Consider the following 12690-nt stretch of genomic DNA (forward strand, 5'->3'; position numbering starts at 1 on the left):
TGCATTCATGTTCGAGCACAGGCTCCCATTGAAGCCAATGCGAAACCGACAGACTGAGTCCGTAAGCATCCGGATCCATCGTAATCGGTCGGTAGGACTCCCCGAATACGAATAATTCGGAAAGCATTCCTAACCCGATTCGGTGGGAATTGTTTCCTAATGACATCGTAATTGGCCATGAGTGTTAAATTAATCGGCCTTACTCCTTCTTTAGATTTTATCCTATTTTTCAAGAAATATGGCAGAAGGTAACAACATATAACAAGTATAATGTGAGCTATCTTTAAATTATTTAAGCTAAACGCAAACAACACACATGTCTAACTAGATATTTATTTATTCCTTTTAGGTGAAAAATTCCTAAATATAAGCAGTTTTTCAGTTATAACCTTTCCATCGTCTCAGTTTTCCTTCATTAAAAAATGAAAGTGTAAAAATCTGTCCTAACAGTTCAGCAGTAAGTATGCAGCAGGCCCAGGTGAAAGCTAGGTAAATGGTCACCTCACTGCTGGACAGCTTGTAAATTGCAACTATAGACAGGGTTCTGGGTGTCCCAAAGGTTGTATGAAGTTTCAACGCATGCTTTTACCACGCATGCCTTTACAACACAGGTATTACAACGCAAGTCGTTACAACGACTTGCATTGGGGGGCGCTGGATAGTGGAATAGTTTAATTTTCTATTCCAACTCCAGTCCCCGTGGATAGTAGGGAAGGTGTTGGATAGAAAATTAAACTATTCCCTATCCAAAAGCGCCCTCCAGCGAAAGTCGTTGTAACGACTTTCGTTGTAATTCCTGCGTTGTAATGGTAGTGCGTGGTAAAAGTTTTGTTGTAAACGATGTTCCCTGTCCCAAAGGCCTCTTGGCCCTAGTATCACTGCCTCTGATGCGCCATTGGTTGCTACACCCTTCTACTCATAACCAGTTTTTTTTTCATAAAAGATTGCTGTTCAGCATAGTAGAAGAGTAGAAAGATATGCCTAGTTTTGAAAATACGAGCAACATTGCTAGAGTTTGTTTACCGTTGCTCCCCCCACCCTGCTGTGAACACTAGAATACAAATTGTGGTTATGATAAGACCCACAGGTCTATATTATTGTTTTAGTGTGCAACCTGTAAAACAGTCACACTTTCTAATTGGTATTTTCAAGTCAGTGAGAGTTTGTGAGAGTTAGACCATTTTATACCACCAAAACACTTCAAACTTCCTACATTCAACTTTTTCAGTTCGTGCTAAATCTCCAAAGAAAATATCCCTTCAACACGAAAACTACAATTTCAATGCTGCAGTGCAACTCTTTTACAAATGGAGCACTACAGCAGGATTTCATATTAAATTAGTAATTATTAAGAATTTCTTTATTCGTAAAATAAGGCACCTCTCCTTGGCACAGGTACATGTTTCGCTCCATTATTATATACCTCAAGCAGGGGTCGTCGAAGTAACTGCATGCAGTACAGAAACATTTGTGAAAATCATGTGTAATCAGGGCGTCAGGAATGAGAGCTGTTTATGAGAGGCTAGAGGAATATAAAATATGTGAGTGAAATGATGTAATGCGTAATAGGGTACGCTGGATGTGTGCTGAAGAACAGAAGAATGTTACATTATTTTTGAGCTATAATTTGTGTGGAGTCAAAGGACGAGACTCAAGTTTAAAGTGCAATAGGATTGGTCAACACTACGATACAGGCTGCTTGCCTCTAGTATGACGTGACACCGTCAGAGATGACTAGAGCCTCCTACTCGCTAGTGCTAATGTGCACACTGTGCCCTCAAAGTTGACACAGAGGTGTAAGAAAGCACACGCGGTCACTGTTCAGCACCATTCTGGTGAACGCTGTTTTTCTTTTGAAATTGGATATCTTTGTAGCAGTGGTCAATTTGTGAAAAAAAGAAGTGCTGGGGCGCTCGTCAGGAGGCAGCTTGCACCAGTTAATTGCTTCTATTAGTGCCGCCTACAACAGAACTATCTACTTACCATGAAAACCTACAAGTGGGGAGAGGATGTGGCATAATGGCGAGAGCTGCCAACTTTGGAGCTGGGGAACCAGGTTAGAGTCTGGGGGTAGGCCCAACACCCTGTGATTCAGGGCGATTCAGTAACTTGCTACTGGAGCTGATAGCGTGTCTGATAGCTGGATCTGGAGATGCTGGATGGTCTTGTGGGGGGATGAGCGGCATCCATTACCTACTGCAGGGGCCGTGCTTACTAGTTTTACCTCAATATCTAGATGTTGCACCCTTGTTATTCAGCACAGCAACATTGCATAGCACTGGCCGAGGGCTTCTCAGCAGAGTTTAGGGTACCAGCACTCATTTTTTACAAATTAAGCACTGCCTCTCTCCCTGCCACACTTTCCTCTCTCTTCACCTCCCCATCCTCTCACTAAGCCTCTTCTTGTACTTCTCCACCTCACCATTCTCTCTCATCTCACTCTTCTGTGCCTTTCTCTCACTCTCTTACCCATCTGCCTCCTTCTCTCCAACATACCACCCACACTCTCACTTCTTCACTATCCTCCCTCTCTTTGCCTCACCCTCCTCCACCTCCCTGTCACACACCTGTCTCCCTCCTCTTTTTACCTCTCTGCTTCACAATCCCCTCGTTCTACCTGTACTTCCTCACCCTCTACCTCACCCTCTTTTTTCAGCCCTACCCTTACTGCTGCTGCCTGCGGTAATGATTACTGTATCTAAATAAAGGAAGCTGCAAAAGCTTCTGAATAAGTAGCTGTGCTTGTGCAGGTGTGCATAATTAGACCTTGCAATCCTACTGACTTGTATCTCTTCTTCACTGACAGCTCTCCACATTCTGAACAGGGGCAGCATCATGACCAGGTTTACGTAGAAAGTGCTTGTCAGCATGCAGAACATCTAAAAAGATTTGGGCCATGCATATTGTAAAGAGATAGTAAATAGCTTTGCAACTTTTTGTAGTTATGGTTCATGACTGCTGCTGTCCATTTACTTCAAATAAGCACAATAACAATTGGAAAAGCAATCCACCGACCAAACATCAAATGTGATCCTGTTTTTACACTTAGGGACCGATTATGATGTTGGGTGGAAAGCCTCCTCCCGACAGTTGGAATCTCCTAGACCGACAGTGTTGGAACCCTTCTGACTGACTCAGTCTCTTTACAATCCGACTGACCGATTACAATGTTTGTGGTAAGTTTGTGGTAAATTTATCCACATGGTCTTTCTGAATTGGTTCTAACTGTCTCTCAGAGAATTTGTGTCGGTCGGACCCTCATCGTACAGCTCTACAGACTGTGTTTCCGACCGAGCGATTACGATGTCGGTTTCCAACAGGCTTTCTGACTGTCAAAAATGCTGTAGGAAAGTGACTTTTGGGGCCCCTAGCACGGCCCCCATCATCCTGCGGCCTCTGGGTGGTGGCCAAGGGGGTACCTAAGGGACCACCGTAAAAAACCCTGCACCCTGTGGCAGGCACCCCATGGATTTACAAGGGGGCCACGCTAGTTACCCTCTCAGCCTCCAACCGTAGGCCATGGAGACAAGAGGGCCTTCCTAGGGGCCCCCAAAGTTGCTTTCCTACTGCCTTTCTGTGACGGAAAGGCCGGCACAAAAATGCTGTGGGAATCCACCATCATAATCCCAATGAAGGAAACTCTGTCCACAGGGGATTAAGATGCAGTTCCGACTGTCTGGAAGACTCCTGTCGGATCAGCATCGGAATGACCGACCAGTTCACGCTCCGACCACTGACATTTTATTTCAGTGGTCGGACTGGAAACCGACCGTATCGGTTGGAAAGCTTCTGACTAGCTGCCGAAGGCTTTCTGATTGACATCATGATCAGTCCCTTAATGTTCATAATTTTTCTCCACTTTCATTATAAGGAGTTTTCCATTCTATGATGCTATTTAAACTTGTAAAGCCCACTCACCCTGTGCTTGCATTGAGTTTGCAATAGAAAAATGTGAAATAAATACGTAACTATCATATTGGCTCAAGGATTAGTAGAGTTGAGGTCTTTAATTATTTCTCCTCCATAAGTAAGAATTGTTCTGTGCCTAATGATTCTAAGGTCAGGACTGTGGTTTTTCCCAAAGTTTCCTACCTAAGTTTATCTTTCTCTAAAGATAATTTTCCAAGTTTGTCCTGAAGATGAAAGTAGTTGACCACATCCTTTAGATGTTCATAGGGTTGTTTCAATCTAATGAGAAAGAGCAAAATTATTTTGTTTGTCTAAATAATCTTTTGTTTGTTTCGGTGGATCTAGTAAAGTGACAAACCTTCAATAACTACCCTAAGTAGGTCGGTTAGATTAACTATTTTACAGGTTTATGTGGCTATAGATAAAGAGGTAACTAACATTATTCAAAACAGAGATACAAAAGGAGTTGCGTTCACTTGGGAAAACGTTAGTGGAGTTCCTCTACAAGAGATATGCAAAGCTGTGACTGGCTCGTTCCAATACTTTTGCTTCTCATCATCATTTGGATGTGTCTCAATCAGCATATTTGTTTTCAAATGAAGTTCTGGAAGTTGCTTCACTATAAAAATCTGTTTTTATATAATTGTAATTATTTAAGGGTGTATCCTAGACTTCCTATTTGGGCCTTCACATTTGCTTTTCTTATAGCCCCATGAATATAAACACCAGGAAGAAGGACAGGCAGATAATGTGCTGAATACTTACCTAGACTTCGACAGGACATTTTCTTCCTGTCCAAGTCTTCTGTGTCCTGGTACACTTACCTCCAAACTGCCCTTCCATCTTTAGGAAACTTTAAGAGCAAAATGTATTGTTTCTTGGCTTTGGTGGTCAGGTCTGAAAGGTGGAATTGGAGATAAAGACAGTGTCAGAGGGAAGGATAGGATGACAATTCTATAATCATGGAAAACCACTTTTTTCCTGAATAACTTAGCTAAGAGTAATCTCTCTCTGAGGGGCTTACAACTTCATGAATGTAAAGACTGGGACAAGGAAGACCTGGTGAAAGAGTAATGAAGATTACGGCTATCTAATGTATTTAGGACAATACCCTACATTCACCGCACCTTGGCAAATGCAAGAAGATATGAGTGAAAAAGATTTACAGGGAAGTCCCAATGCAAAACAAAAGTGGGGGTATAGGAGGGGTGGAAAGGAGAAAAAAAATTAAAATGGAGCAAATTAAACATTTAAGAACCAATTAGGCAACTGACAAATCTACATTCTCTCAAATGAAAACAACAGTCATGGGAAAGGGTTGTACTTACAAGAAAGTACCTGGGGCGAGGGTGGGGAAATGGTCCTTCACAGGGTAACGTTTACTGCAGGAAAGTGGCTCATGTATTAGGTGTGTCAGGGACTTACCCATAATGAGAATTCTTTGAACCTTTTTATCTGGCTGCTATTAATCTTATACTGCCATATTCGCTGTTCTAGTCCTTTGTGTAACATGTGAAATGCTGTCTTTTTATGTGATGCGCAAGGGTATACATTCAAACATTATAGCTACCTATTTAAACAAAAATGTAGATATTAACTCTAATTTAGTATTATTTTTTGGGTAGTAATAGAGCTCGGTCAGTGATCTGCTTAACCCCAGAAGTTTATAGGAAAATGTGCATGCTAAGTATCAATGTTCAATTTTTAAATTGTACTTAAGTAAACAAAATCTGGAACGCGCTTCCCTAAAACAGGCTAACATTGTAGCTAACGCAGTGATGGAGTTAAGAGGGTTTTCTTACCAGTCCCTGAATTTAAGGGGACAAACAAAGCGCCAACTACCTCGCTTCTGTGGGCATCTAAACCACATTTCTTACAATTACAAGTGCATTTAAATCATTCGGTATACTGTAGGGGGCATAGATTGTAGATTGAAGAACATTTTGGATCAAGCTTTTAGGAAACCCTAATAGTAAGATGGGTCTGAAATATTATTGGGTTAGTTTTGTGTCTTCTCTGCAAGAAAGTAAAAAAAGTTCAAAAAAACAAAATCACGCTAGCCTGCCCACAGTATAAAAATATGCACTTATGCTACTATGCAACAACGACCCTGCTAGAAAGTGTGAATTAATAATGTCAGAGACATAAACAATTGCAGCAGGTAATGCTACGCAGCTACTGGATATTACATTTTAGGACCCGCTCTACCCGTTTGTGCCACAGTGCACCTTTAATGAGGTACGCCAGGTGCTAATAGGGACAGTGTCTTAGCACTGAAAATGTGTTGCCCTAAGGACAGCAACAAAGTCACAGCTGCCCTAAGGGCAGCGCATCAGTGAAAGACAAAGCATCTGTTTGAAGCAGCTGCTGTGTCCTTTCACGTTGCAAGTGGCAGCTGGCGTGCTCTTCAAAGAGGGGACAGAAATACTCCTGCAGGCAGGTGCTTTGAGTGACTGCATGCACCTGCAGGGGTACTTCTAGCGGGTCCACTGAGCCGCTGGCTGCCCCCTTTCAGAGAGTGCCCTAGGGGTTTGCATCGACGGTGCTCCACCTCTTTGTGGTGCACAGTTAGTGCTCCTTCTGAAAGTCTCTTTGCATCTGTACTCACGCCCATAATACGGTGCAGCAGCAAAGTGTCTGTCCCTTTAGCATTGGGCCACACCCCCATGTTAATGAGTGTACCACACTTAAGAACATGCCAGTGGTATAGGTGTGCTGGCACTAACTGTGTTATAGAAGGGGCTGTACACGTATCTGTGCCATATTACAGAGCTCGGGAAGGGCAGATGCCCGTGTATCCCCAGACACTGTATGAAAGACACTTCCTAATCTGCATTTTATAAGCAGTGCTTAATTGGTAAAAAAGTAAGTGTCGGGCCCAAAGTTTTGTTCAGCAGCACTGTCGAATGGTGGGGTGCTGAATATCAAGGCTGCTTAGTCTTGATTCCAACGCAAGACTCTATAACCCCTTGAATGCTTGGAATTCCTCTGCAGTGCGGCGAATTCCACGAGTGCCCGATTCGGATGGCCCCCGGCCGTCCGACGCACACGCACACTGTGACGTCGCATGGAATGGGTTAATCTGCCAACAGGCGCTTACTGCCTCATTATCTCACTCTTGCAGGTTGTTTTTCATACCTGATTTTTTTTTTATTTGTCATCTTTTTTGCTCTTTCTTGTCGTACTTTTCCCATGATTTAATTATTTTTTTCCATGGATCAAATTCTGTTGAGGAAAAATATGTGCTGGCCCCCAACTAGTGCCCCCCTCCCAAAACTATCAGCTCAAATTAATCAAGGTCTTTAAGGCCTTCAGAATGCAGCTGGGACTACTGCAAGCAAGATCTATGCTCTATGCATAGCTCACAAACGCATATGTGTACGTGCATTATGTATACATAGAAGTTTCAGGGTATGCCCTAGATCCCAGTTCTCTATCCTCAAAGGACTGTGCACACTGAAATATTTATGCGATGAAAGTGGTGCTATGTACAGTAAAAGACTAATGAGCTCTTGCATTAAAATAATTCAAATTGACGCCAGGACCTTTTCATTCACACGTGAATTAAATATGCCCATGTATTTAAATCGGGTTCTAATTGCATTTTCACTAAAAAAATTCTAATAGGCTCTAATTAAGTCACAGCTCTGCAGTATTTTTACCTTTGCTAATGCGGTACAGATCACAACGTATATGAAAGTATCTTCCATGAAATGTTGACGTTCCCCTCCTTTCCTTCTTCTTGGGAGACCCATGACCCTTTGCAGCGCTCGTATGTCTTTTCTATGGGTGCGGTTCAGTGGAACATTCACGTTTACTGTGACAGTTCTCTGGAAGGATGTTTATTTAGTTACTATGGGCCTCATTACGATGTCAGGCAGAAACTTTCCACCCAAATCCGTCTCGGATTTGGGAACCGACCGACTTGCGGTAAGCGGCTCCGCCCGACCAATTACGATGCGACCGAACACTGTTCGGTCAGAGTCTTATTGATCCCTATCGGAGCATATGCTCCGCCCGACAACACAGGCTCCTAGGTGGAAATGGGGTGTGTGTGGAAAACGTTGCACCATGTCAAGAGCACTCCACGGTGCCTGCCACAAGTGCAGGGTTTTACAGGGGGGTCCCCTAGGTATCCCCTCGGCCCCCAACTGGAGGCCACAGGAAGAAAGGGGCCCTTCTAGGGGCCCCTCAAGTCACTTTCCGACAGCATTTTAATGTCGGACACACAGACTCAGAAAGGCTGTTGGAAATCTACATCGTAATAGGTCAGTCAGAAACGCTGTTCGTAGAGGTGCACGATGCGGTTCCGACCAACACGAATTCTCCGAGAGCCAGTCAGAACTGATTTTGAATGACCGCGCAGTTTATTTTCCAACCACGAATATCATAATCGGTCAGATGGATTGTAAACCAACCGAATCGGTCGGGAGGGTTCCATCGTGGTCTAGGAAATTCCGACTGTTGGGGGGAGGCTTTCCACCCAACATAGTAATGAGGCCCTTGGTATATTTATATGGTGCCAGGTCACTGAAAGGTATTCAAGTGCTTTTTATGGCCTGTATATAAACAAATGTCTGTGCAACAATGGAATTAGAGGGTAGGATAGACAAAATGGAGAGGGAAAGCAGGGGAATGGTGCTCCTGCAGGGTTATTGGAGGCACTCATACTGCTTTCCAGAGATTCCATCATAGTTCTCTATGATGCATGCATTTATTTCCACTCATCATTTCAGTGGAGATCTCCATGGCTAACACTGATGCCTACAACTCGTCTGATTTCCAGTTAAGAGAAGAACACAATCTCTCTGTGCCATTTGCTGTTTCCTCATCTGTTGTGTGTATAGTCTGCACCCCAGTTATCTGCACATGTATTGAGGAAATGAATCAATTTATCAATTATTACAGGCTACTGTATATGTTATTGATAATAATACTATTACAATGCCCCTTCTATCCGATTAAGAGAGCCAGTAGGGGTAAAAAATGGAAATCGACCCAGACCTATAAAATATTCTTTAGACTATGTTGAAAGACCAGGAGGTTCAACTCATGTGTTGAAAAAGAATAGAGAGTTGGGAGCTGATCCTAGAACAGGTTTCCTACCCATCTGCAGTGTTTTTCTTACTTTGGCTTTAGGGGATTTTGGCACCCACAAAGGCTCAATGTCAGTTAATTTCAAAATACATGTTGTAGATGTATTCTGATAGCTTTCACAAATGCACAAAGGTTTCTCTCATCAAGTATTACATGTTGTCTGTGCACTTTGTGATGTTTGCTAAATCCTTTGATTTCTTTCCTATGTGGATGAACATTTGGGAGATGTCATCATACATCTTTACGTGGATATGATATTATTCTAACAGGTGAGAGAGAGGTCACTGAACAGTAGTGGATAGAGTGATGCTCCTGTGGGGGATGACACATAGTGACTTGAAAGAGGGCAAGTCTGTACATCTAATGCTTACTTAGTGTCTGTTCTTGCAAAAGAAAAGGTTGATCGAGGTTTGAGCATTTCCTGCTACCCTGATCCAACTTTTTTGTCCAGTCAGGTTAGTGTTATGATTTACTGTACCATTAACATCATAGACATCTCAAAGGATCTGTGCAACTCATTGGCTGTCATTGAGCATGGAGTGGCATTATTTTGTAATATTAAAAAGTCAGATTCAGTCTCTCTCAAAGGTCACAATGCACATCAAAAATCATAAAGCGATTGATTATAGTCTGTATATTATGGTAGTTTTTCTGTACATTTCCTAGATGTTTGATTGTTATAGTGGATTAGACATTGGTTTGTGCATAGTCAACACACAAAGACAGCTTGTCATAGGTTTTTCTGTAGCTAGAAAATGATTGAGTGTTTGAATTTAGAGAATAAGAATCCAATCTTCTTACAAGGTACTTGAAGGGGTGTTGAAGGCCCTTTATATGTCAGCTTGTGGGGTAGCAATACATTAAAACATATATGTATCATTTTAAATGAGCAACTAGATGCTTTTCTTGGAGTGCAGAAAGTTCTTGTACAAATCCTAACTCTAGGTGATACTCTAGTTATAAAGAAACTTAGAAGTGACTGACCATTCAAATATTGAGGTCAGACAAAAGGTATGCAGTTCCTATGGAGAAGGGCCAAGAGGCCAAGGGGTGAAGGGTAAAGGGTTTGCTGGGTGTGTCAGTGGGCTCCAGGTAAGGGGAGGAAGGCGGGAAGGGGACAGATCCTATAAGGAGCAAGGGCCCTCACACACCCCGGGAGGTGTTGACGTAAATAATTAATTTACTCTCTTAATTTCTATGCAGGTAAGTACTTAATTAATAATAACTCAATCAGAATGAAGGAAAACAGAGTCCGTGGTGTAAGAGTTTCTAAGGGTTTTATTCCTCATAAAGGAATCAGGATATCATGTTCTGACCACCACACAGGGTGTCAGAAGGGATAGATGAGCGCGCTCTCGTTTATTGACAATACATAGCTTATATACTTGATTTACATCATAATGTTCAATGTAAGAGGCGTAACAGCTGAGAGAAGACAAGATAACAGTATACACGTGGTATTAGTACATCATCAAGAGGCGTAAACTAGGCGTAAACTAGAGGTGTGTGCTAGAAACGTCACTGATAGGTGACGCAAGTGGGTGGCACCAAGGGGTGGTGCTAACAGAATGTTGCAATGTCAGCAGAAATCGGAAGCTTGGATGCGCGCGCAGCTGCATGACGTGTGATTGACGGGGTGCAGGGGACTTGACATTCACACTGACGGAAAGAGACAGAAGTCTGGTATGTCAGATCAACTTGTGCTTCTATCATATCTGATATCTGATGTTTAGGAACTAAGCTATCTGGGCAGAAAGGTCTCTAGAGCAGAAGCTATTCTATACTTGCTGTGAGTGCGTGTATAAGCGCCTGAGTGTCTGTATGAGAAGCGTGGGGGCATGGGGCCTTACATGGAAGCATGGCAACAGAGGCTATGAATTACTTGCATAGAGACAGGTCGGCCCTTTAGCCCTGCAGCTGAGGAAGGATGTTTACTGAAGCTAGCAGGCTGGAATGTATTTTCGGGGAGGGAAACAGATAACTCGAAGGTTATAGTCAATCTTGGCAGGTAGCAGGCTGAGCTGAGCACGGAGGACCGCGCTAGAAGTAAGTCAGAGTTCACGGGTACGGAGGCTGCTTGGGCAGGGGCCCTCACAGTCAGAAGCCAGAAAAGAGGCTCGGTGGCAGAGATTCAGGGCCTACTTTCAGCCAGGCTGAAAAACGTAGGAGTACACTTCAAAAAAGACGTTGGCATAGCATACTTAGGAACGGACCATCTAACCCGTTCATGGTGGGTCTGAAAGAGGACAAGTTAACGTTGGACGCAAATGTATTTGCGTCTTCATAGCTGGTACAGGAGGGAAGTTACATGCACTTTAACTCGTACATGGAGTCGGTGGGGTACTCGCTAGGGAACACAACATGGCCAAAATTTAATTTTCCTCATTCCCTCCTTGTTCCCTACGGACCCTTCATGATATATCGATCCTCATAAATTGATCGGTTTGTTCTTGTAACATTATATGTTCGTCTTTCTTTCTTTGACTGTTTGAGAGACAACTGGAATGCTCAATGCAGGATGTGGCACACAGTCCACATATCGCTGGCCCACACTGCAGGCACAGGCAGCAGCTGAATACTATAACAAGGCCAATGCCTAGGAAGGATAAGATCTTCCATCCCCATGCTGTTAACGTAGTCCAGAACCAACCGGACCAAGTCCAGGTGCCTGGATTCTGATGTATCTGATTTGCAATTTTATGCAGACGGGTAATAGCTTGATAGACAGATGGTGCATTTTGTGGAATGAAAACACAGCAACTTGACCCGATGACCTTACAGGCTCCACCTCTATCTGCCAAGATGACGTCAATTACAAGACGATTTTGAAGGACAACAGTCCGTATAGCAGACTGCTCCTCTGTTAAGTTACCTAGAGCGGAGGCAGTTTCATTCACTACTGCTTCAAGAGTTCTTGTTAATCTGCGTATCAATTTACTGTTTTGGACAGGTCCTAGGAAGAAAAAGAATCCTTTATTAAAATCAGTGTACTGTTCCCATGCCGTTTCTGTGTAGTCGACAAGGGGAATATCTCTTTTGGGTCTATTCGGTGCTAGATTCGTATTTCTATGGTAATCAGGGGGAGCTAGAAAAACAGGTGGCAGAAGGAATGCAATGTAACAGGTACCATCCCAATCTGGAGGCAAACGTATGTATGCGGTATGACCACAAACAAAGTAGGAATGACTGGTAGCTTTAAAGGACGATTTACCATGGTCACTGAACTCGACCACAGTAGTGCATTGGCTATGACCTACGTGTACTGAACCTTTCTTGCTAACACATAATTCACCTGTGACTGGTAATACTAACATATGGGGCAAAACTGGAGCGGTTTCAGATTCGACAGTAAGGATCATAAGGCTAATTGTGTAATTACCTAATCCATATACTTCATTTTCTAGATCAGTTCCTATTCGAGTGGGAAGTCCCTCTTTATCAGGGTAACAGACGTTGAGCAGGACTAAGTTCAAGTTTCCCCAAACCCAGCCCCCATCGAAAACAGCAGTATCAGGATCTAAGGAATTAATTATTTTAAACCATGCTCCACAGGAGCCATTGTGAGTGAATGGGTACGGAAAGAGGGGCAGAGCTCCCTTGTAATTCTGGTAGGGAGGGAGTCGGCCACATATCCAGCAGTCGGTAGCATTGTTTGTCTGATGGGAGTGGTGTAACATACTAATG

The sequence above is a fragment of the Lissotriton vulgaris genome, chromosome 1_1, assembly GCF_964263255.1.
Source record: "Lissotriton vulgaris chromosome 1_1, aLisVul1.2, whole genome shotgun sequence".
NCBI classification, from domain to species: Eukaryota; Metazoa; Chordata; class Amphibia; order Caudata; family Salamandridae; genus Lissotriton; species Lissotriton vulgaris.